Source organism: Mus caroli, unplaced genomic scaffold, assembly GCF_978045245.1.
Source record: "Mus caroli unplaced genomic scaffold, Mus_caroli_1 scaffold_16, whole genome shotgun sequence".
Lineage (NCBI taxonomy): Eukaryota > Metazoa > Chordata > Mammalia > Rodentia > Muridae > Mus > Mus caroli.
The window spans coordinates 77,756,079-77,783,584 of NW_028227271.1; the positions used below are offsets into that span (position 1 = coordinate 77,756,079).

Genomic DNA, 27,506 nt, shown 5'->3' on the forward strand with positions numbered 1-27,506 from the left:
TACTTTCACCTCCTAGGCCCTCTTTCTTTGACCTTTGCTTACTTATTTTTGTATGTATGTATTTGTGTGGCATGCCCCTGTATGTATGCATATTTGTGTGCATTTGTAAATTGTCCTTTTTGTTTATTGAGGGTCTCTCATCTGAGAGCTCCCATTCTGGTCTGTCAGAGCATAACCTTGCTCTGGGCCTCTTGCGTTTATACATCTTGAGTCCTCAGATGGCCTGCAGCTGATATGATCACCAGGTGTTGACTTGGGTGCTAGGAATCTGATCTTGGGTTTTCACATTTGCACAGTAAGCCCTTGACCCACTGAGCCATCTTCTCAACTCTGACCTTGCCATAAAAGGAATGATATGTCAGTATTCAGTATCATCATAGAAGTGATATACCGCTTTAACATTATGTTTTTCATGACTTACCAATGTCTTCTTTTCATAACACATTGATCTAAATGCTTATGTGCAGCTGCAAAAGTACAATCCTCTTCATCAGTAAGTAACTGATGACCCAAAACATATGTCTGAGAGCTCTGAAAGGGTACTGGGTCGGAGTAGAGCTACTGTTGCATGCTTTACCATGGTTAAAGCTCGGTTGGTAGACACTGTCTCCTACGCCATGTCTTTAGACACTGGAGAAACACATTTATGTCTGAGGTTCCCTACACATTGAAAACACGTGTGAGCATAGAGGCTCACCTGGTTTCATTGTGTGCATCTAGAGCTTCAGACACTGTTTAGTCATAAGAAATAGACTGTAACGCTTATTATTGCTCCTATAGTGCTTCCAAAAGCCAAGAAGCAGTGGTACTTAATTTAAGATGGAGAGGAGGGCAAAAGGGGTGTTGCATATTCATGTAATGTTTGCTTGAAATGCACAATTACTCAGTCACCCCAGTGGTGCTGGGGTGACTGGGCATAGTCTCTGGCAACCTGAAACTCAACTTTTCTTGTTTTTGAAACCCTCTACTCACTGAATCATTTACTGTTGTTTTTAATGAATCAGCTTAGTGTCTGCAGGATGCCATGATGTGACTGTACCAAGGCACTTCTGGGTTCTGTGACCTTGTTTTTGGAATGTCATGTAGGAGAGAGGCTGGGCTTTGTCAGCATCCAAGGTCACCTTCAGGGAACTTCTCCACTCTGTGGAGGTCTGACTTGTGTTTCCTGTAGACAAGTCTCAAAAAGGATTGCTGAATAAGGCCTCCCAGTATACTCTGGTTAGCTCAGGTCTTATCAGTTGTGCTTTAAAATGTAAGCCATAAGCCGGGCGTGGTGGCGCACTCCTTTAGTCCCAGCACTCGGGAGGCAGAGGCAGGCGGATTTCTGAGTTCGAGGCCAGCCTGGTCTACAAAGTGAATTCCAGGACAGCCAGGGCTACACAGAGAAACCCCGTCTCAAAAAACCAAAAAAATAAAAAACAAAAACAAAAATAAATAAATAAAATATAAGCCATATTTGAGGGCAGATTATAGCAAAGGGGGAAGTCTTAGTGTGTAAGTGGGGTCAGGGGTGGGTGTTTGTTTCACATCTGAAATCCTCTTTAGAGGATATCTGAAAGGGTTGCCATATTGTCACACAGTCCCTTGGGCTACGCCTGTTCCCGAGAAGGGGAGCAGATGGTAAGTGTAGGAGATTGGGTTGGGCCTGATGACTCGGCTCCTCTGTCTTCCAAATTTTACCATAAACTGTTCAGCAAACAATTTTTCTGAAATACTCTACTTTACTGAATTTTTTTCCACTTCAAAGATCAGAAGTTACAATCTTTTTTTCCTATCAACTTTCAAATATATTTGCCTCCCTTTAACCTTCTTAAGCTCTAGTCTTTGTATATGGAAAGGGAGAAACTGTAATGTCTGTCAAAGGCTCTTAGACAATGAAACTTCAGATTATAAAAGCCTGTTAAGTTTCGAGTGCGATGATTGTTTAGATAATGTTCAACATATTGTGAGATATAATGGCAAACCTGCCCTGTCAGCCCACACCACCTGCCCACCCATTCGCCACTTCTGTCAGTCATGCGCTCATATCCAGCTTTCTTTTGCAGCGTTCTCATAAACCATTTTGCAAAATTATAGTGGTACATGCACAAATAAACCTAGGTGCCTGCTCTTAAGAAACATAGGAGCTGAGAAAAGCTGGAGAAACGTAACCTGATACACTGTGTTAGTATATTTTCTATTAGTGTAACAAAATACCAAAAGCTGAAGTGGTTGATAAAGAGATTATTTAGCTCAGTTCTGAGCATGGCATCAGCAAGAGATTACCTTTAGTCTAGATCTTCTCACATATCATGGAGAGGCAGAGAGCTTCGTCTGGGAGAGGACAAGCTTACATAATAAGCTAGAGTCAAGGGAAGATCCGAGGAGTGCTCCTTCATATCTACCCTCTGCAGAAAACTAATCTGGATCTCTTAGGAGAAGCCCCCTCAGTGCTACACCACTAACTAGGTAGATCTCCTTAAAGAGCCCCCAGCTAAGTGACATCACTCCCAACACAGAACATTGGAGAACATGTTCAAATAGTAGCAATCGAGAATGCTCCCTAGCCTTAGCCCCTTCCCAGGTCTCACATTCTGCCATGTGTTAGGTTCACAGCAATCCAACAGTGCCTGCATTGAAAACTGACTGTGCGATCATACTTACGTCCCTTTGCTTTCAATGTGCTGCCTGAAACTTCACAGGAGCAGCTTGAGCAAATGCCTCTACCAGATTAGCCTGGAAGTAAGCCTGTAGTAAATGTTCTTGATCAATGATTGATATTGGAGGGACCATCCTATAGGCAGTGGTAGCACCCTGGACAGATAGTCATAGATGGTATAAGAAAGGAGGCTGAGTAAGCCATGGAGAGCAAGCCAGTAAGCATCACTACTCCTTGGTCTCGACATCAAATCCTGTCTCCTGGTTCTTCCTTGAATTCCTGCTCTGAACTCAATGAGGGGCTGTGATGTGGACCTATAAACTAAAATAAACCCTGTCCTTCCCAAGTTGCTTTTGGTAAACACGTTTTATTGCAGTAATCGAAGGATCCTAACCAAGACAGTATTGCTCACTTGAGGGTATCTTACCCTGCTGATCTGATTGTTTCAGTTCTTTGTGTGTCTATCAGCCAGGAAGCTATCTTTGACTATGTTATTGCATGTGTAAACTGTAAGAAATGTATACAATGTATATAAATGAAGATAGTCTCTAGAGTATAGGAGGGAGAAAAAAATGGCCAGAAATCCAAAGTACACAGAGGGAAGCTCTTTCCCTGAAAGGCATTTTAAGACTAAATGAAAGGCATCTGTATAGTGCAGATATCTGATTGGAATGGGAGGAGGAAGGGAGATATGTAAGAGAATATTCCAGCCATATCCTCAATTCAGCCACATTAAAAGCTGAATGAGGGGTTGTAGAGAAAACTTCAGGCAGATCTAGGTTTGAATTTGACCATAGCCTTTTGGTAAATGTACAGTATTGTCTGGTTACTTTGCATAACAGCTCTCTAACATTGAGTCTTCATTGGTAACGTGTCTGACATTATTATTACTTGAATTTAATGAGAGACCCTGTTAGGGGGCTGAGCAATAAGCCTGCATCCTCAGCATACAGACTTTTATTAGTATGGATACACACCACATTGTGCCTAGAATGTCTGAGCATGATGTAATAATATCATAATGTAATAGTGTCAACTCTGCAGTTACCAATCTAAGCTTGGTCAGATGGAAACATAGCAAACCCACATGCCTACAGCATAGGGACAAAGATGGTTTTAACAACAGCTCTGTTGGTGTAGCTCCCAGAACTTGGTGATTGACTGCTTCAGTTTCTGAGGAATATGTTTATGAAAATCCTATGGACCTTCTGGACCCTAGCCTGTATTGAGTACTGGCTCCAGATGAAATGGATCCACTTAGCTCTCTGGGTGCATTAGCTTGCATCTGCCCCTTCCCAATCCCCTTACTTCACTCCTTTAGAACTTTGTTGCTCTGCCCTTGGTGTCTAGGTGGGACCACCTCGTCACAGTGATCTATCAAGACCTTAAAGAACAATGTTATTTATTTTTATGTTACCCATCCCAAACTTAGATTTCAACAGTCATATTTTGCTAAAAAAGAAACAACAATAAACCATGACTCTCCCCTGTTTTGGAGTTGAGGACTTTGTTTCTTCTCTGTTCTTTCTCCTCACTGAATTTGTCTGTACAGCAACGAACAAAATATATTGATCTCTGGGGATATTATTTTAACAACTGAATTTTATCCAAGACTTAAGCATTCAGAATTAGGGCAGAAAATCCTCAATTCATATAATTTTCAATGTAACTTAGAAGGTGAAATTGATGTTTTTGGACCGGGCCCCTTCTCCTGGCGCACTTTTAATAGCTTCAGAGTGCGGTGGTGCTTGACAGAGAACTTTGAAGAAGGAAGAAGCACTCGAAGTGGTGACCTACTTAAGTGTCAGTGGATTGGAGCACTAGGCAAAAATACATAGTGACCAATACTGGGGACACAAACATGTCACTGAGATTGTCAGACACATGCTCTGAGAATGAAATGATGACAGTGTATTTGAGTCAGCTTAATCCTAGAACCAGTCATATGGGATTCGCCTTTCTCCACTGTTCCAAGTTAACTTGTTCTCATGTCCTCGGTAAAAGGCCTGGCAGGTTCTCAGTCCTACGTGTTTGCGAAATTAATTAGGATACCAAACTGTTTTTGCCCATATAAAAAAAAAATTATCCTTTTCCCATTGGAAACATTATAACTGAAAATGTTGCAAGGAATTGCAGTCCAAGGCCACCCTGCATTAGAACTGGTGCTACAGTGGTAACAAAACCCCTTACAGGGAAACCCTGTAGTAGGAGAGTCTCTAGAAATCCACATGACTGGCCATAACTCAAAAGCTCTGGGTATACTGCTGTGTTTTTCCTTTCAGACATTTGACCTTAACTCCTGGCATCCTGATGATGAGAGTTTTTGTGAATCCAAATTATAGTAGCAGGGGAAGGCTTCTGGACTTAGGATCCTGGATATTAGGTCTCTTCTATTTGGTATGACTCAATTTTCCTTCTCATAACACCCTATCTTTCATTATACTCATTCTTGTTGGATTCAATTTTACCAACTAGTGCTAACTCTAAGTGCAGTTACCATAGAGCAGAAGGGGCGGGGTGATGGTCATTTCACAGAGCTTCACCTTGTGCTGGAGTCCTAGCAGCCATGTTGGGCATGACATGAACCACTCTCAGGGAGTACATAGATCAAATTCATAAATCATGTCTTTAATTGTCACACTGACTGGAATTCAGTGGATGGTGAATGGAGGTGCATACAAGAGGATTGCACAGTGAAGACCTCCTTGCTGCTCCATGACAGTGGAGTTCACTAGATAGCAGTGATAGTTAGAAAATAGGTCAGTGATACAGTTATTTGAATCTATATTCTAATTCCCATTTCTGTATAAACATTGGGGATTTTCTTGGTGTGGTTGAATATATATTAAATTTCTACTTATCTTCATCCTCATCTACTTAAGGATGATGATACCCAGAACAAGAACTTCCCCAGGATTTTCTCACTCTTATGTCACAGTGGCTTAGATCCCCATAGTTGTAGCCACACCTGTGGCTGGTATATCCAGCATAAACCTTGCAGCTTAGGGTCCGTGCCTTAGTACGAGATTTACATCCACAGTATTTTACTGCTTTTCCTAAGTAATTTTATTCTTAAATGTAGTTAAGAATTTCGTTTTCTTTTAAAAATCATGACAGTAGATTAAAATATGGCCACAGTTTTGCTATATAGGAGTGTTGTGTTCCATTAGGAGTGGGAATTAGAGATCAAAGATCAAAGTCTCCCGGGCTGTGATGCAGATGCTGTGAATCATCCTTAGCCCTGAAGGCTGGGCTTTACAATCTCAATTTCTACTGTGAAAGACTGAAGCTTGCTTAGTGAGAGCCAGAAATGTTCTTGGGGTTGGGAAATGACCTCTCTCATTTATGTCTGAGACCACAAGTCATGCTCTTAAGCATTTTATTCTGTCAGAGTGGTGAGCTCTGCTGCTACCTTGCCACCAGGAAAAGTAGGACCATATTCTTTTCCCATGCTCTATGCATTCTCGGTAACCTGTCACTCCCCAGAACAATTAGGCAGCATCTACTTATAAATGTTTTGCTTGAAGAAACATGGCAATGGGTCTTGTGCCAAAGAACAATGTTTTTTGCCACTGGCTTGAGCACAACCTGCTTAGTTTTCTCTTCTGACATCATTCCTCCAGATAGGACTCAGGTGAACTCCCACTGAAGATGTGACTTCCGGTTGCGTGAGTATGTTGCTGGGTAAAACAGTCATGGTCCTGGCAATGCTCTGGGAAACCACTCCAACAGACGCTCTGAAGAGGGATGTTCTGGAATTTTTAGTAGGAAATTTCTCAGAAAGGAAAAGGTTCTATTTCCCCTGCTTCCAAAAGGACAGTGTCAGTGGATCAGACTTTATCATCCTTTCCCTCGCTCTAGAAAGGCTATGTAGAGAACATGACTATGGCCCTCTCCCCCACAGCAGTAGGTGGGAACTCTGATGGACCACATGGTACCAATAGCTGCTTGCTGTACTGTCATATACAATAGGGATATCAGGGACTTTGCTTTCTCTTTGTTCCCGCCCTTTTCTCCATTCTTCAGTCTTTCCATGTCTATTTTCTGATATTAGTATCACTTCTTTTCTTTACATCAATATTTTTTAAATTATTTTTGCAATCAGCAGTGGTTAGAAAAAAAATCCATAAGACCATTTTTTAACCTAACAGGAAAATGCAACATCATACACATATATATGTTTACATGGATGGATGAATGATTTCTGAGTCTCTTGATCATACAACAGGATCTTGGTATAGATTCTGGAATTTCTTTCTTCACTGTCGTTTTTATATTTCCAGAAGTTTCTCAGAGCAATAGTAACAACAGGAACCCTGACAGTGGGCACTTCCTGTATACTATTGCTTTCAGGGTCTGCATTCTTATTAGCTTGGGAAAAGAAAGAAATTCTGTGTCTCAGTTTTCCATCCTTGAAATATCTTAATACTATTTTATAAGCTAGTTGTAGTGTGATCACAGGTAAACAAACAGAAAGCCATAATGCCTAGCCCACTTTAAGTAAACACACATATGACACAGCTGTAAATTCATATGTATTGTGATTGTTCAGAACAATACTTTTTCCCTGTTTTGAAGAGAGGAGAACATGTCTAAGAGTCCAAGTGCTTAACTAGTCCTAGACTTGGTGCTATATCTAAGTCATTCCTTATCCACCTTGGAATAACTGACATTTTGTTCTGCTTCCTTCCTATGGTAGGCAGCTAACCTCTGCATTATAGGACTTTTCTGAATATCCACATCCCTCACTTTCAGACGTTACTCATACCCCATGACAATCAACCCCACCCCCAGAGGCAGGAAAACTGTCAGTGGGTAAAGAAGTTGCTACCAAGCCTGATGACTTCAGTTTGATCCCTCAGATGCACATGGTGGAAGGAGAAAACCAGCACATGGTCCTCTGATCTCCACATTGTACCAGGTGCTATCATGTGCAGATACACATGCACAACATAAATAAGTCAATGTAAAATATTGCCTGCACATAATACCATATATCCTTAGGAACTGGAGCCCTGTGCTCCCTGCTATGCATGAGCTCTCCTGCTGAAATCTAGCCTTGGCTCAACTCTGTTCACTGTTCTTGTGATGTAGGAAATTATTTTACACACACACACACACACAGAGAGAGAGAGAGAGAGAGAGAGAGAGAGAGAGAGAGAGAGAGAGAGAGAGAGGGAGAGAGAGAGAGAGAGATGAGCTCAGTGATGAGGTATTCTTTCACATTAAAAAAGAACCTTTTTCTTGCCAACTTTCAAAGCTATATAATTACTTTAAATAATCAGCTTTGTGGGTGTAACCAAAACTCAACTCGATTAAAATAAATAATGATACATAGCTAGGGCACTGTCCCTTTGCTCAGTGATTAAAACAAATATACATTGTTCTTCAGAATTTGCTCCTGAGCTTCATGGAAGCAGAGGAGGTAGGGCAGGCTGAGGGGCATGACTGGGTTCTTTCAAAGGTGAGCAGTAGCGGCTTCTCACTGAAACTGTTACATGACTAGGGTTGGGACACAAAGGGGAAAGGGTAGAGGGTGCTGTGAATGGAGTGTTACTGTCTGAGGCTGTGGTCCTCTCAGGATTAGTAGAGAACTCTCTTCTCTGTTGAAATAGGTTTTTTGTCTATATTCATGGGACCCATAACTGTGAGCACCAATCTAACCAATACTAAAATGTTTGCATATGCTCTGTGCGCACCATACCTTTAATCCAAGCACTTGGGAGGCAAGGCAGAAGAAAAGGCAGAGGCAGAGGCAGAGGCAGAGGCAGAGGCAGAGGCAGAGGCAGAGGCAGAGGCAGAGGCAGAGGCAGAGGCAGAGGCAGAGGCAGAGGCAGAGGCAGAGGCAGAGGCAGAGGCAGAGGCAGAGGCAGAGGCAGAGGCAGAGGCAGAGGCAGAGGCAGAGGCAGAAGAAAAGGCAGAGGCAGAGGCAGAGGCAGAGGCAGAAGAAAAGGCAGAGGCAGAGGCAGAGGCAGAGGCACAGGCACAGGCAGAGGCACAGGCACAGGCACAGGCACAGGACAGGCACAGGCACAGGCACAGGCACAGGCACAGGCACAGGCACAGGCACAGGCACAGACAGGCACAGGCACAGGCACAGACACAGACACAGACACAGACACAGGCACAGGCACAGACACAGACACAGGCACAGACACAGACACAGGCACAGGCACAGGCACAGGCACAGACAGGCACAGGCACAGGCACAGACACAGGCACAGGCACAGGCACAGGCACAGGCACAGGCACAGGCACAGGCACAGGCACAGGCACAGGCACAGGCACAGGCACAGGCACAGACAGGCACAGACACAGACACAGACACAGGCACAGGCACAGACACAGACACAGACACAGACACAGGCACAGGCACAGGCACAGGCACAGGCACAGGCACAGGCACAGGCACAGGCACAGGCACAGACAGGCACAGGCACAGGCACAGGCACAGGCACAGGCACAGGCACAGACAGGCACAGGCACAGGCACAGGCACAGGCACAGACAGGCACAGGCACAGGCACAGACACAGACACAGACACAGGCAAAGGCACAGGCACAGGCACAGGCACAGGCACAGGCACAGGCACAGACAGGCACAGGCACAGGCACAGACACAGACACAGACACAGACACAGGCACAGGCACAGACACAGGCACAGGCACAGGCACAGACACAGACACAGGCACAGGCACAGACACAGACACAGGCACAGGCACAGAGGCACAGGCACAGGCACAGGCACAGGCACAGACACAGGCACAGGCACAGGCACAGGCACAGGCACAGGCACAGGCACAGGCACAGGCACAGGCACAGGCACAGGCACAGGCACAGGCACAGGCACAGGCACAGGCACAGGCAGACAGGCAGATTCCTGAGGTCAGTGCCAACATAGTCTACAAAGCTGGTTCCAGGGCAAGAGAACTACACAGAGAAACCTTTTCTAGAAAAACAAAACAAAACAATTAAAAAAAAAAAACCAACCAAACAAAGGAACAACAACAAAGTTTATAGAACAGTAGTGTATGAGGTTATATGCAAATACTGTGGCATTTTATTACTACAGATTATTCATATTAAATGATTTCATTGGGAAATTGATAAGTATATGTATTTATAAATGAAACTTTGATCATATTTACTTCACATTTATACTAAGTAGTTTCATCATATATATGTTCACAAATATATGCTATAGGCTACTTATAGAGAGAATTTTGGCAATGTTTACTCCTGCAATCCATACTATATCATTTTATATGGGCAACTTGAACAGGTACTGATTTGGCAATCAAGAGTTTCCAGAACGAAGCTCTTACACATACTGAGGATTTATAAGACTCGAGGCTTGCTTTCAAAAGTAGAACAATTCCCATGGGAGGCATGACCTCCATAACTTTCCTTCTTGAACTGGTAGCATCCCCTCATCCTGTCACTGTTGATCACTCCTGCCATCAGTGTGGAGCTGCTGTATGTGTACCATCCTTCTTGGGCAGGTCTCCTGCTGCCCTTCCTTTAAGTCATGATACAGCAATTGTTTGCCCATGCAGGGAGCATCATACCTAACTTGATGAAACTGCTCATGTAGATAGAATATTTTTTACAGTCTGCCCTTCACCACCAAGACTCTAAATATCTCATCCTTGCTGCTTCTACGAGGCCTTTCCTCAAGTGGTGGCTGTCTGCTAGTCTCAATTTGCCTCTTCTTCTGTGATGTATGGCGATGGAGGAGAAGGCTTATCTGCAGCCTTTCCTACTTATGTGGAGGTTGCTTCAAACCGGGGTGACTCAGAGGCTGCTCAGCATTTTTAAGGGGTTATGTTCTCTGTGATGGTTGCCTCCCCCACCTGCTTTCTTCTTTGAAATATTCTTGCGTTTTAAAGGCTGCTGCAAGCCAGGATGAGGTCTTGGAGGCTCTGTTATTATTTATCCTTGACTCTGAAGATTATGGATGCATGTTTCTTTGACCAGTTCTCCTAGAATCATATAGTAACATCTAAGGAATCCCTTAACATTATATTATCATCTCAGATGAAGTTCATAGAAGAGGGAAGCCTGGGAAATCAAGGCCAACCTAAGGAGAGATACAAATCAATGTTGCTTGTGTCCCCAAAATTCAGTTGTAAAATGGAACTTCAGACAAAATGTTCAGTTTAGGTTTCTGATAAATGCTCCTATAAGGTGGATGCTAGATTAGATTTGGCTTAGGTTTCTGGAGTTTTTCTTAGCTTGTTTTGTTGCAGTTTCCCAGAAGTGCAGACTTTACAATTCATTAAGAGTAGATGTTTTTAATTGTATGATAAGTGTTGAATCAACATACACAGTATGTCTGCACACTAGAACTAGTCTTCTGCATTATCTATACATACTGCAAGCATACAAGTTACATTATGAGAATTAATTCTTCCAACTGCTGTACATAGTGAATTCTATCAGTCTTTTTTTTTTTAAAGGAGAATTAACGACTATACAAAACAAAAACAAAAACAAATGGGTTTTATTTCATCCTAAAGTAACCACAATTTATTCAATATTCTTAAACATTTAAAAAAATCTTATACAACTTTTAGTCTGTAATAAATGAAATGATTTTACTATGAAAATAATTTTCTTTATATCTTGTGGGGAAAATCAGATGAAGTGACGGTAATCCATGTGCTGGTTTGAATGGATATGTCCCCTATATACTTGATGTGCCAGGGTGAGGGGATACCTAGGAGGTCTCTGCCCTCTCAGAAGAGAAGGGAAGGAGAGATGGGTAGGAACTCTGTGAGGGAAAGACTGAGAGTGGGAGTCAGTTACCAGGCGAGGTAAAGCGAATTAACAAATAAATGAATTGGAAAAAAGAATGAATTATTAGGAATTAAAAAAAAATAGGATAGATATTTTTGACTCATTGTTTATAGTCTGGGAATTAAATGGCATGGGGCACTGGCATGTGATAAACAGTTTACAGCAGTGTGCCCCAGCAGAGGACATAGTATGGCAGAGAAAGCATCAATAGCTCTGGCCTTTCTTCGTCTTCATATGAAACCACTAATGCCATCCTGGGCAGAACTATAACTTCCTCCCCCAAAGTGCCCTCTTCAAATACCCCTAGCATATGAATTTGCTAATTAAAATTTCCACACATGAAGGTGGGAGGGGCATATTCTGCCCAGAGCAAACCATTAAAGTGGGTCAGTGTTAGTCACACCCAGCCACATCTATGTCTCCACAAAGAACAGTGCCAGAGGTCAGAATATGAAAGGATAGAGCCTTGGAGTAGGTTGCCCTGGATAGGAAGCCATATTTGGCTCCATTTCTTAACTCAAAAATCCTAGGAACTTCTCAACATATATGGGCCTCCGTTTTCTCCCGTGTGAAGCATGGATAATAGTGGATTCTCTACCATTGAAGTGTACAGTTGTTGCATTTTAAATTACTTTAGATGGTGCTAGTAACACTAAGTGTAAACTCTTGTTACAAGACTTTTTTGAGATGTAAGGACCGACCCTGTCTAAGCACATTGGGTATTCATTCTCTCTACTTTAGAGACATGCAAAGGCTGTAAGTCATCCATGTAACACTCTCATTTCTTCTCAGTCTCTTTCTTCTAAATACCACAGGGCTATTAAGCCTGCCCTTGCACAGAAGTAACAGTTAACTTTCTCATACTTTTTTTTTCTAAAGACAGACTTGTCCTCTCAGCCATGAAAATGGATACGTGGCCAAGACTTGACATACCTAACCATCTGCTTCAAAGTTAGATGTCCCGAGGGTCCTTATGTGATGTCAGTGATCATGGCTCTTCTTGCAGGTGCTACATGCAATCATGGTGAAACACTCTCCCTTTTTCTTCTTCTTCTTCCTCCTGGGGCTGAGAATTGAACACAGAGCTTTAAATATGCTGAATACAGTCTTTACCATTGGTCTTTATTCCAGCCTATCCTTTTTTCTTACTCTTAACATAGCTAGGAGAACATGGAACATTTTTTAAAGCACTAGTATAAATTCTAGAAATGTACCCTATGCCCAGAGCCCTTCAGCCAGGAAAAGGGTGCAGGCCACAGACTCCCTTTGTTCTTTCCTGCCACAGACATGTGGTCATTGGGATGCCCAGACGAAAATAGTCTAAGAAGACACAGCCTCTTTAAGTGTCCTGTGTTCTTTATAAATATAGCTCACTAAAAAGGTGCACTAATATTTCAAATAGACTCTGGAGGTCAGTTTCCAGAAGCTGAGCAGATCATGTTTTTCCAACCAACAGCAGTCTGCCCTCGAGGAATAGATCTGCGACAGAGGAATGCAGGCCAAGCGTCCTCTGTCTTGTTGACACCTTTATTAATGTTCCATGGTAAGAAATGAAATAATCTATTCATACAGGTCTCAGCTCAGCCTGGAATATACATCTGAAGGCCAGAGGAAGGGAGGGGGCTGAGTGGGGAAAAACATTAAAAGGAACAAAAAAAGAAAAAAAGAAAAGAAAAGGAAAAAAAATCTGGTTGGTCTTTACAACCATAAATGGTAAAACTCACCCTGTTCCCCTGCCAGCCAGAAGAATAGTCAGGCAAGGTTTTGATTTACAGGAAAAGCTCAGCAAGGGCCTTGTGGAGAGAGCTTCATGCCTGCTATAAAAATGTGATTAGCTATAAAACAGAGAGATTTAACAAGAACATTTAAGCACAGGCAACAGACCTGTATGAAAATAAACAAAAACAGAAATTGCTGTCTGAGCCTTTAACCCCTTACTTTAGAGGCTGGGATTAGAATTGCTGTTTAGACTTGTGACTAGTAACAGTTCGTGCTTGGAACCAAAAGCCAAAGGGGAGATGACCTTGAAGTTTGCAGTATACTCAATCTGCTCGCCCTCAGCGACTTTTCCTTTGGGGCTTGCATGAAGAGGAATTATCCAACCCCCTTGAAACTACTTCCCATGTCAGATTCTCCCTGGACGCCTAGGTTGGAAAGCAATGGAAGCCAGTGGTGGTGGAGCCCTCCAGGGAAGAAAATTTAAAGACAACAGTGTCAGAGTGCACTGCTTTTATCTGCACTCCCCAGCTTGCTCTGTGTCAAGGCTGAAACAGCCACAGCTTGGGAAGGACCTTGGCTGGATATACTCTGACCGGGCAGCTCTTTCAGACAAAGTGGCCCTCCCGAGACAGGCTGCAAAGGCTGGTGGCCCATAGCTGACTGTAGAAGAGTAGGAGAATACCTGTCCAGTTTTCACCCACCACAGACAGGGTGATTTCTCACCAGTCGTCCCCCTCCTCTCAACAAGTCCATTTCCTACTTTCATGTCTTCTTCGTGTGTGACCTGCTGAGCTCATTTAGAGTTTCTTGCCAAAGTGTGGATGGATTATTTACTACAACATAGACCACATACATGTCAGTGGCTACACCACCCAACTGCAAGGAAACCCTTTCCACCATTAAGTAGTAACTGTCCTGCAGGGAGGGATGCACATTTCATGTGGTCCTCTCTCATCCATGATGCAATTTTCAGTGGCCAAATTGTATGCAGAACGAAGACAATTTCTTATCAACTAATGAGAAAGACATGTCTGTAGGATTTCTTCACTGTGTGTCTGTCGCTATGTTGAGTACGGTCTCAGTCCCTACCATCACCTTCAGGGAGATTATCCCACAGCACTTAAGAGGCAGAACTGGAATTCAATGCTGGCCTTTTAGGCTCTTTTGCTTTGTGGAAGGCAATGGGAGTTCTCTCAGGGAACAGGATGTGCACATAACCACTGTGTCTGACAGCAGACGATTTCTTTAACTATTAGTATGCCAGGTTTGAGCCTGAGACTGATTTCCTTGCGATACAGATACCCTGCAAAGTTTTGTTTCCTGTGGAAGAGACATGCATCCCTAGAGCTGGGGCCATCTTGCAGACTTTTCTGGCTTTCCTGGGCTTATCTTGCTTCTCCTTGCCTTCCTGAATACATTCGGCTCAAGGCTCCTTTCATCCTGGGATGGATGATGCTCTTCTGAGATCCAGACACAGCCACTCTGCTGCACTTTGCTTGTGCTCCACCACTTATGAGAGGCCTGGGATCCATCACTACTACCAACAATAGGTAACTGCAATTAAACGCTTCTGAAACATCAAATGAGATTATCATGCTTTAAAGTTTCCCTTTGAATTACAATCCTTCCTCCCACCAAATCCTATGTATGCATTGATTCGAGAGGATACTAGGGGATTATTGTGAATTAGAAGGGTTTCCAAATACAACCTAGAATCTTAAATACTATGTTTACTGACTTTTACCTGGATATAAAACCTCGTTAAGAGTAGAGTTTATCCTGTGCGTCTCTTTGTTTTATTGATATTTCCCATACTCAGTGCGTTTCTCAGGTGCTTAAGCGCATTGCTTATGACATTTTTTTTAATCACTGTTAGATTTCTAATAGAAAATGTTCATTAAATGAGTGTTGATGCCCTTTTGTTTGTGGTATTTTATGAGATCCAGTTTTTGAGAATGTTGGCAGTGATGACTTCTACCATGATAAGATCTTAGTTTATTCCGAGGTGCACATGAAAACCTGAGGGACACATCCACCTTCCTGGAATCCCATGTTCCCTGCAAGTGAGTCTTGGAGAAATGCCCATCCCATTCACTGTCTATAATTCTTTGGTGTAAGCCTCCCTTCACCTGTTTGGTGGCTGCAGTCCCCTTGCTAGCTCTGTACTATAGTATCTGCATGCTGGTTATAACAACTTCATCCTCCACACTAAAGCTGTAGTGTCAGCAGTGTTATGTTAGCACAAGGGTAGGTGACCAACAAAGCCTTCTGTGGAAGGCATAAATGAACAGGCTGTTACAGAGCAATATGACAGGGAAGAGAAACGCATGGATAATGCAGCAACACACAGACGATGGGAATTTCTGGGGATTCAGTAGCCAGATCATTATGTTTGTTCACAAAATTGTGAGGTCATATTCCTTTGGGGACAAGAGTGAGTTTCAAGAGAGTTTGGTTTATCTGTTCACTTTCAAGATATGTATATGCACATGTGTGAGGAGAGAGAGAGAGAGAGAGAGAGAGAGAGAGAGAGAGAGAGAGAGAGAGAGAGAGAGTATCTGTGTGTTTAAAAGAGACAGACACATTTTGGCGACATGTTTGTAAGGATTGTAAATGCATGACCAAGGAATTACATTTAATTTGAAGCCAAGCAGAGCAAATCTATGGTTCTGAGCCAACGAATGGTAGGATTTAATAACTCCTATAAGACTAAAATGATCTTAGCCTGTAGAAAGCAGTAAGACAGGCAGAGGGGTTTCTGCACACACTATTTTCACATTCTAAGCTCCAGGTAGGGCGACAGACATGGAGGGAAAGGAGTGAAGACAGAATGTTGGAGGTGAAACAGACATTTTTAAAAAAGAGTTGACAGACCATCTAGGCACACAGGCTTAATTAAACTATCAAAGGAAAGAATTTGCCTCTCTTTTGCATATTTTAAAACTCGCCTGAAAAAAAGCAAGTAATGAGATTCTGTCCTTTTCCCTAGATGTGCTTAAACATAAGTTAAAAAGAAAAAAAAGAAAAGTGACTGAATTTTAACGCCAATGTTGTTTTGGACTTTGCCCAAGTTAATCAGCATCTCAGAACAAAGAACTAAAAAAATTCTGCCTTTTTAAAATTGCCAAATGCTTCAAATATGCTCTCAGGATAAGAATATTCATGGTACAATCAGTTTACTTACTGATAATTTAGAAGAAATTTGATGTTGATTTACAACTTTGTTAATAACATAAAAAGTTGCAACATTAAAACAAAGTATTGTGTTTTTTATAATGTAAGTTTCAGAAGTTGGAGCCTAGGAAACAAATCAGGGGGAAAATTAGAGAATAGGGATCCTTTAGAAAACATAGGCAGACACACAAGCACAAATACACACATGCACAAAAATAGACACACAGAGAGACACACATATATAGACACACACAAAGATGCACAACACAGACACACACAGATGCATGTACATAGATACACACACAAAGATACCTAATACAGACACACACACTTACAGACACACACAAATGCACACACATAATAGACACATGCAGACACACACAAAGATACACAACACAGACATACACAGATGTACACACATATAGACATGCACGAAAAAAGACACACAGATTCATACAGACACACACAGATCCACACACATATAGACATACACACAAAGATACACATTACAGACACACAGCTGTACACATATATAGACACATACACAAAAGTGATACACAATAAACATACACACAGATGCATACACATATAGACACACACAGAGACCCATATACACAGATACACACATAGGCACACACATTATCTAAAAGACTCTTTGTAAAACTAGCTGATGTTCTCATGGAATGCTATGAAGACCTAACAGCTTGTAGAACGTGACCGAGTCAGTCACACAGTCTAACAGAGCAAACGTCTCATAAAAATAAATCTCGAGCTTGTGGATTTCCACATGAACTCTGTGTGTGCATGGAGTATCAGAGGGATATGTTAGTGAAGTATTCTGAAGCTTAAAGTGTGAAGAATTACCTGCATATTGTAGTCATGTGTTATTCCAAGTACTTGGGATATTGAGGCAGGCGAATTACTGTGAGTTCAAGTCCAGCCAGGCCTGCATATTACTCGTAAGACCCTATCTCAATATATTAATTAGTTAAATATGAGTTTATGAACCATGAGGATTTTGATGCAACTTTATTAATGAATCTGGTAACCTTTACATCTTACAGTCAATGGTGAGTTGAACAAAATAAGGCTACTACAATAAACGTATTCCTTATAATATAGATGGCTCTGTTCTATTCAAGCTCTCCTTGGAACATTGGTAAATAAATATAGTTGACCATAGCCCCACCCCAGCCTCCTCAGGTAAAAGTAATTTTCTTTCTCTTCCTATCTCTATAGGACACACAAAAATCAGTATTATTAACTCACAATTAGCATAATTGAATTCAGCTGTTCAAAGAATTCGGGGAAGGGTGGGTGGTGGAGGAGAGATGGCTCAGTGGTTAAGAACACTGACTGTTCTTCCAGAGGTCCTGAGTTCTATCCCAGCAACCATATGGTGGCTTACAGCCATCTGTAACGGGATTTGATACCCTCTTCTGGTGTGTCTGAAGACAGCGACAGTGTACTCATATGTATAAAATCAATAAATAAATCTTAAAAAATTAATTTGGACTGTGAGTGTAGATAGTTTTTCTATAACAAAAACTAACATTAAATGGTTGCTTAAGCAATACTTAATTAACTTTAATGAAATTAATCAGCAATTTGTATTTCTTTAGACACTGTTTACAAAACTAATTAAAATGTTGTGATCACATAGTCATCTCTTATCTTGTTATTTTTTTATACCTCTGTGTAGGTAAAGCAGTCATCCTAAGTCATAAATGAAACTAGTAATGAGCCTTTTGCTTGTTTTAGTAAGCACTCCCTCCTGGTTTTGAAGAGGTTACCCTCAGAGTATATTTTGATCTGTCACTGGACAAGAAGGGCATTTAATAGTCTAGGTGAGAAGATAGTAGTAACCCTGCTTTTTAATGTGTGGGAAGGAATCCTTTTATTAAGGTCCACAAGAAAGGTTCTGCCTATATTGTATGGTTGGCACAAATTCATAACAGGGAATAGGTAGACGAGATTAGAGCAATGGTTCACAAACTGTGGGTTGTGACCCCCTTGGGAATCAACCTATGTTTTACAGGGGTCACCTAAGACTACCAGAAAATACAGACTTATTACAATTCATAACAGTAGCAAAATTACTGATGAAGTATCAACAGAAACCATTTTATGGTTGGTCACCACCACAACGTGAGGAACTGTATTAAAGGGTGACTGCATTAGGAAGGTTGAGAACCAGTGGACCAGTGTATACAGATCAAGGGTTACTAAATCTAAGTCAGCAACTGGTCAGTAGATGACTAGTATCTTGAGAAACAGTATCTTTGAATCTGACCTATAGATACCTTAGAACATGTGCTATGTTTCTGGGAAACTGCCCAAGACATTCTCTAACTGATATTTTGATGAATGTGCTAGTTATTTAAGTTATTGTGACACAAAACTTAGGCAGTAGCCAGTTTAATCTGTGAATATTGTCTCCCCAACACAGTTTCCCTAAGACATGATCTGGACAGGGATGAAGAAGTGTTCTTAGCTTTCACCCGCCCACCTGATTGCCCATACTTTTAAGGAAAATCAAAACCCATCTTCAGAGCTAAGTTTAAAATTAAACATATTATTGGTATCTTTCCAGTATTCTTATTATCAAATGGATGATAGAAATAGAGTTGTGTGCCCTGTAAGGTCTGTTTTCTTTCTCATTAGTAATGGCAAGAACCCTTCTTGAAGTGGAACTAAACCCTTTATAGTGAGTTCACCCAAGCCTCCAAAGGACTTGAAGAGGCCACACATTTGATCAAAATGACATGTTTAAAAATCCTCCTTTCAAGATACGGTAAGGATAAAATGTAGATGGACTGAAGCCAAAAGTGCTCTTTGTCGAAGATACACTCAATAATGTGTTCATTGTTAATCTCTGCTGGTTTCCAAGCAATTTTAGGCTTCTGCATGGAACCAATTTTCTGATTTTGGAGACTAAGATAATTCGAATTGCATGTCCTAAACTATGATAATAAGGGGTGTCTGCCAGCGGTGGCTGCTACAAGCTGGTCACACTGCAAGGAAGAGCCAGGCCTTCTTGTGACTCACAAATGATCCTCTGGTAGTCAGTTTCTTTCTTTGTGAATGGAACTGTGCCAATTCAAGTATTATTAAGTGTGTCTGGGAATCACTGATTTGCATGTGGAATGGAAGTTAAGATTTTTATTATGTAGTTTGGTGTTTCAAATAACCTGTCTTGAAGAGGCAAGCTTAGTTGATACTTAAACAATTCATAGTAAGTTTATAGTTTTCTTAGAGCATCTTTTGTTATATTTATATTCTAAGGAGATGTTATTATACAGTACATTTGGTAGTGATTTGCACTGAGTTTGTACAATGCCCTCTGGTGTACTCAGCTTCCTGGTGGTGTGGCCTGTGCAGTGAGCTCTGGAGTTCTGACGACTCCTTTTGTACGTCTATTCCACAAAGTGCACTATCTCAAAAATTATATGGCAGAGGCTTTTCAAAATAGCCTAATTAGGCAACTTTTCATTCAGTTATTAGACTATGTGTCTGTTGGATTTTAGGAAGACCAGGACTCAGTGCTGCTGATGTCTCTGAATTTGTCTCAGGTATAGGAGAACAAATTAGAGGAAAGATTTCCATTAGTAAGGCACTGGATTCATTTATCTAGTCTCCTCTGGGGCGGGGTGTGTGTGTGTGTGTGTGTGTGTGTGTGTGTGTGTGAGAATCCTAAATTCCAGATTATCAGGACTCACACAACTCTAGACAAGTCTGCTGCATTCTGCATTTCTAGGCCAACGGGTATCAAAGGAAAACAGAAAAAGAATACATGTGGAAGTAGTCCAAAGAGCTGTGTTTTGACCATAAAACTACATTTTCTTTGGAAAATAATAGATTTATACAGAGCTTTATACTGAGGTGAATGGTGTGATGTATGGTGTGTGTGTGTGTGTGTGTGTGTGTGTGTGTGTGTGTGTGTGTATGTAGTACACATATGTGTGTCTACATGGGGGAGGTTTGTGTGTGTGTGTTTGTGTGTGTGTGTGTGTAAGAGAGAAAGTGTATGTGTCTGTGTGTAAAAAAGAGAGTTTATGTTTGTGTGTGTGTGTGTGTGTGTGTGTAAGAGAGAAAGTGTATGTGTCTGTGTGTAAAAAAGAGAGTTTATGTTTGTGTGTGTGTGTGTGTGTAAGAGAGAAAGTGTATGTGTCTGTGTGTAAAAAAGAGAGTTTATGTTTGTGTGTGTGTGTGTAAGAGAGAGAGTATATGTGTGTTTGTGATTGTGTGTGTGTGGTGCATTTGTGTCTATATGAGGAGTGTTGTGTGTGTGTAAGAGAGAGAGTGTATGTGTGTTTGTGTGTCTCTCTGTGTATGTGTAAGAAAGAGTGTATGTATGTGTGTGTGAGGGTGAGTACCCTGTACACTTTGATAGACCTCCATTCTTTTCAGTTTTGCTCCATCTGTGTACTAATAAATGTTACGATATTATTAAATATTTACTGATATAACCTTAAGTATTCCTCTCTGCTTAACTGAGAAGGTATATGAAGCAATTCTTTCAGCTCTGAATATGACACATAATATAATATAATAATGTAATACAAAATTAAATGCAGTAAAAATGAAGGAGGAATGTGACATGAAATTCATGGTAGTTACTCATCACAGGAGGATAGTCACCTGAAATTTTACATGTGAAAGGATTAACATAGGTGGGAAACTATGCTCATAGCAGCTGGGGCACAGTATGAGCCTTGAGGCCTGAGGTGGAGAGGAATGCAGCTACCCACATGGAGAACCCCTGCACAGTGAGGGTGTGGTCTCCCAAGAAGGAGCCCTAGGAAAAAGAGGCTTTGACAGAAGCAAAGTCTAGATAGTCTCCTTCTCAATAGAGCTGCTCATCAGACCCCACACTTCCTGTCTCACTGCGAGGCTAAAGGCACACTCATTCTTCTGTATAGACTTTCTCCATATGAAGTCTCTTATTTTTCTCTTATTTTCAATAGGTTTGTTTTTAATCATCATTTTAATCTCCACGATTGCACTTTGTTGCTAATGAATTAAAATTTTTTGACATTCAAAATCATCAATCAAAACATTTTCAATTGAGAAAACATTCTCTGTAGATTCTTAGACACATGCTAATTTGAGTCAATTCTATTAAATGAAGGTTATGTTTAGTTTTAAATTTAGTATTAAATTATGTAACTATCTCCATGTGAATATTCCAGCATTGCTTTTATGATTTTGTTGTTGAGTGGGATGTTTAGTACCTGTCTCTTGTTGAGTGGGATGTTTAGTACCTGTCTCTTGTTGCCTCACTTCTTGCTTTCAATCCACCAATGCTTTTGTGATTCCTTAAAAGTATGTTATTGTCATATTATCTGGTAAAGATTTAGGAATGGCCACTATCAAAAGTTATATAATTTTATAAAGATTAACATAAATCTGACCAGTTAATATGACATTAGGAAAGGTGACTTTAACTAGTGAGCCATGAATTATGGTTTTATTTTGCTCAGTGCTTTTTGAGATCAGCTTGCTTATTTTGAGTTTCTGGGTGTTTTACATTTGTCCTAAAGTGAAGGGATAGCAGTCATTGTATTGGCCACATCAGCAAAATCTGTTCCCAAAGCTGCTTAATGTCAATTTTATGCCAATGTATCTGTCATTTTAAGTGGGAAATATTTTAAATATTTTTCATTATTGCATTATTTATTTATTGTGGGATATGTGAATGTGTGGGCATATATGACTGAGGATCCGATGACAACTGGAAGGAGTCAGTTGACCATGTGGGTTCTGGGCACTAAACGCAGGTTGTCATATTAGTCCTAATGGTGAAACACACAACAGTGACACAACCACAGGTAGACCTTCTCAGATTCTGAGTTTCTGATGTGAGCAAAAGGCCAGCATCCCACCACGAAGGCTCTTACTCCTCACACCCTCTTCTCTTTGGTGACCTCCACTTCTGATCCTTTCACCCTTACAGTTGATTAACGAAGTGTGAGGAAACCAGGAAGAGGCCACAAGCAGGAGAGGGGGACTGTCTGTAAGAACAGAGAAGTCCCTCTGCAATTTGTCCACAAATCTTTCTAATGCTTCTCACATGGTGGCCATGGAAAATCCTTCACTGAGGACCATGATTCCCCAATATAGGAGTAAAAAGGGGTAACCTAAAAGGCTCTGGGCACAATTAAATCAAGTGGAGTATCACTTTACTTTAAAGAGGGGAAACAACAAACATTTTTTAAGTGTCAATTACTGAAACCATGGCCTACTTATTTTTTTTTCTAAGATAATTCAAGTGGAAACTGACCATTCAGCACCAGTGTCTAAAAGATTATTACAGAAACATAACACAGTGTGAACTACAGGTGGTGACGTCACAGCCAAGAATTAGAGCCACATTTTGTGACATTTTCCATCTCCCGATGGCAATGACTAAAGCAGCACACACTGGATGTTTTCTGCTTTCTCACTACATTGAATTTCAATCCTACGAGAGACAAGGGCGCATGGCTTTATTTATTTATTTACTTATTTATTTCTTTTACAATCTGGAATGTTTTAAGCCATGTGAGAGAGCACCATATTAAACTACTTAAAATGCTTTATGAGTGAACTCACGAAGTGTCTGAGAGGTAGTGTAAGTTACTGGAGCCCGGGCAGGGCAGAGCTAGGGTTTACTTGGTTTCTTCTCCTACCTCCTCTCTTCTCCAGGCTTCTAGCTCTCTCATTCTTGAATCTCAATCATTATTTAAGCACAAATAGGATTCCTCTGCATAGACAATACATTTGTGTTGGGCGGGTGGGCATGGTTAGAAGTGATGTAGTTAAGTTTTACCTGGTTGAAATGGGCCAAAAGGAATCTAGTCCTCAGAGCTCCAGGGGTACCCAGGCTTCTGCCTTAGCATTCTCACAACTCTCTGTAAGTTAAGAAGTCATTGAGATGAATTTTTATAAGCATGCAACTTCCTACCTTTGCATATTAATATGCTCCAAAACAAAATTTATAAATATGTAATAGCTTCGTTGTCAGGGGCTAAGTACTATTCTATATAAGCTTAGATTTATGCAAGAATGTAGTCACAAGGACAACTGATTACTTAGTCATGTTCCTTTGCCAGCAATAGTACTTGCCACATAGTTTTAAAAATTATTTTTGTTTTATATGTATGAGTCTTTTGCCTGCATGTGAGTATGTGTATCATATGCCTTGTGAGGTTAAAAAAACAACATCAACAACAACAACAACACCAAAAAACAAAAAAAAACACTAGCTCCCTTTGAGTTGGAATATAGGTTCTGGGAACTCCATTTGGATCCTCTGCAAGAGCTAGAACATCTCTCCAGCCCACATGAGACATTGTCAAAAATAATTATATAAATCAATACCCTATATGTTTAATATGAATTTATAATCCAATTCATCTCCCCAATAGATTTTGACATTTTGGGTATTGAGTGATGGATAAATGGATTGATTGCATTGATTCTGGAAAGCAAAGCCGGTTTCAGGGAATATATTAGATAAAGTCGTCTTAAAGATGAGTAAGCCATCATGTCTATCCCTCAACCAGTCTTGGGATGAATGGCTTCAGTTAATTTCAAAGAGAAGGAAGTGAGTGCATTCCAATGCTTTGGAGGGTTTAAAATACCCAGCTAAGTTAGTGGGTCACATAAGGCCAGGCATAGGAATTGGATAAGGTATCACTAAAGGTGTAGGGTTAAGGTCTGTGATTTAAATAATGATCGATACTGCTGAATTTCACCAAGACAGAAAATGTGGTTTTTAAGGAACAGTATGTGGTAGAGTAAAAATGAGAGTCCACTCATAAGCAGGTTAAACCTAAGACATCAGACAGATTTGATGGCCTTTACTATGTTAATAATAATACTCCAAGTCTGACAAATAGGCTGAGAGAACTGCTTTTCTGTTAGTTCAGGAGAAATGTAGCATTCCTAAAAAGAAGCAAGACAGAGATAAAAGAGGCGTGTCACGGATTCTAGAGATTTTTAGCATGATATTAATATTACCATGTAAATCATCCAATAAAATCATGTTTTATGAGAAATTTCTCTCTCTCTCTCTCTCTCTCTCTCTCTCTCTCTCTCTCTCTCTCTCTCTCTCTCCATTTTTGAACTAATAACATAAATTAGAAGTGTCTTCCATTAGTAAGGTAAGGTGTCATAGAAATTATTTATTCTCTACCCAGGGTTTCTACTCTGCCTTTATCTTCCAGTTCCTGGAAAAGACATACATAATGTTTATATTGACAATAAGCCTTAATCAACACTAGAGATGGGCAGATATGTACCCTCTATGCTATTAGAATCTACTTTCCTATTGATAATCCCACGCTATTTTTTTACTTACTCTGTTTCATATGGGCTGCTCTTAACTCCAATTGGCCAGCCCTCAGGGTCATGTTTTCATGTACCACCTAACCCATGGTGGCTTTTCCCTCCTCCTCCTCTCCCCACCTTCTTGACTCTGCTCTGAACCCCCTAAGCCTAGGAACCCTCAACCCTGCCTTGTCTTGTCTACCAAGCTATTGACTGTCTGTTGGCATCTTCATATTCACCAATCAAAAATAACTTGGGGACATGTCACATAACATCAGTCACTTGGGTCTATGTGTGGACTCTCTCACTTCTGGGACAACCCGATCATGAAAAAACACTATTAACATTAAAATACAAACAACACCAGGCTAACCCATATTTCTCTTACTTCATGAACTCCGTACTCAGTACTTCAAACACTTGTAGTATTATAGTGTTATATGTGCTGTAAGGCTTCACCTGGAGGTCATTGAGTCAATGAAGTTAGTCCTTTTTTTTTAGGAGTTCTACCTCGTATGTCATCAACTCCCTGCTCACTGTTTCTGGAAACACACCCATCACCCATTTATTCACCATCCCTCCCATTCTCATTGGCTTCAAATGAGCAACTGAGCAACTGTGCTACAGTCGGTTCATTTATGGAAACAGTTCAAGGCTTCTGAGGTATGGAAGCCTTCAGGTCATTAAAGACTCAGTGAGGAAAGTAAAATTAGCTCTAGCAATCTCATTCAGATATTTTTCCAACCTTGAATCAGTCAGCATGTGCATATTGTGCAAGCATTCTCAGAGTCTGTCTAGTTTCAAGCATGGGCTCTCTGGAAGCACACATGTAGCGCTAGAAGAATTCTTTTCTTTAATATTATTACATTAAAATGATATCAAGATGGGTTTCCTGGACTACCTGGATACATCATTATCTCTGCACACATGTTACAGCACAGTTCAGCATGCCCTTATTTACATTATAGAAAGAATACAGTCATTTGAAAAGCCTAAGGAATAAATATCTTTTGTTTTTAAACTGGATGCATGTAGGACCCACACTATACAATCTTGGGATTCCTTGGTGTTTGCAGGAATGTGGATTTGGCTACATTCCTGCACAGATGCCTCCAAGTTCGAAGGAATGATGGACATGCTGCAGGCTGAGGCAGAGGACTTATAGGGAATGTGTCACCAGAAAGATCTTTAGAATCTAATGAATAGCAGAGACCCTGAAAACTGAAATGTAGACTTTACAAATTGTGTTCGAAACACCAAACAACCAGGAGAAGTCAGGCTGACTCAGGATTGTCTAGATCTCCATCCCTAAGTCTGCTATTTAGAAAGTGTTCTTCCTACAGGCTAGAGGTATCTCTCAGTGAGAGGCCATTTGCTGACCATGAGAGAGGCCCTTGCTGTCCTGCCCTCATAGATCTGGATTGTATCTCCTTCTGATACAGGATTCCCAAAGCTCAAATTAGAGTCTACCTTGCTTTAAAGTACTCCATTAAAATAGTAACTCTTACAGTCACCTTCATCGAGCACTGCAAAGAGCAGCCAAGAAGAATACAGTCCATTAAAGGGATATGATCTTATGACCTCATTTGGATTCACCCACCAAGATGGACTCTTCGCCTTACAACCCCAAATCACTTCACAGCTTCTGAAGCACTGAGATGTGCTCCCTGCATTGTAGATCTTGATTTGGTCCTTTAGGGAGCATGGGAGAGCCAAGCACAGAGTGGGACTTCATTCATGTGTGTCCCCGGCTTCTCCTTCCTTGCCATCATCTCCTCTCCCATTAGCCATCACTTCTGTTCTATCTATCTATTGTCATCTACTTTCTTCCCTTCTTAGTGCTTCATCTTAGTGTCTTCATTATGTGACTGACAGATAATTTTTTTTTTTGTACTTCTATGCCCCAAAATTAAAATGGATTTCCTGGGAGGCTTACGATGCTACTCTCCTCACTGTTTCTCCCTGGGTTTTATTCTCAATGCCAAGAGGGTAGGGTTGGTGCTGAATCACAGACCATGGGGTATGGCATCATGTTGTCCATTTGAAAGCATAGTAATTTGGCTATGGGAGATGAAACCCAGGACTGTCCATTCCTTCCCACAGTTCTCTGTTCCTTGCAGTAGCTATTGCAGGAGTCCCAGCTTTAGAGATAAAAAGGACTCATACCTCTCACTCGCTTCCCATTTCTCTGCAAACGGGGCTGAGGCATACAAATGTAACACATGGTCTGCATCTGAATGAAAACCAGATAGGCTGAGTCTTAGCAGGTGCAGAAGGGAACTCTGACCTAATGTTCCTAACTCAGTTACTCCCAAACTCTTTACCTGGAGAAGCTGGCAATCGCAGCGAGCTCTCAGTGACTGCAGGAAGAAATCACAGAATCTGGTGGGAAGGATCTGAATCTAAATGAGGATGCTTGTCTGCTGAAACCAAGGGACACATTGCTGGACACCAGCATGACACAGAATCTCTTTGCTGTTCTCTTTGAGGAATGAGCAATCAGTTATCACATCCCCCAAACATTTGAAAATCTCTGACCTATTATCATGAGAACAAAAGAATTATAGACTCCTCCATTTTTTTAATGAAACCAGAGCCAAAATTCCAATGTGCTTTTACTCCCTCTTTTATTTTCATGATTCTCCAAGTTACGTCTTTGTCTTTGGGGTTTTGTTTATTTGCATCCAAACGAAAAGAGCATGTTAAGTAAAGTTTATGGAATAAAAAAATTACTCAGTGCTTAATAACACACTCTTGGAATATTTGAATACAGCTAATGTTACAGCAGTAAAACGATGTGCTAGAGGGCTTTTGGCAAGTGGTAGAGATTGGGACTTGTCCCAGAGCATGTTTTGTCACATAG

At 41.0% G+C, this 27,506-nt stretch overlaps 1 protein-coding gene across 1 annotated transcript in view; it reads left to right on the forward strand.

The window, feature by feature from the left end:
• The window catches only part of Fbxl7 (F-box and leucine rich repeat protein 7), a 368,035-nt gene that overhangs the window by 176,850 nt on the left and 163,679 nt on the right, over window positions 1-27,506 (forward strand). The gene's annotated exons all lie outside the window — the stretch shown is intronic.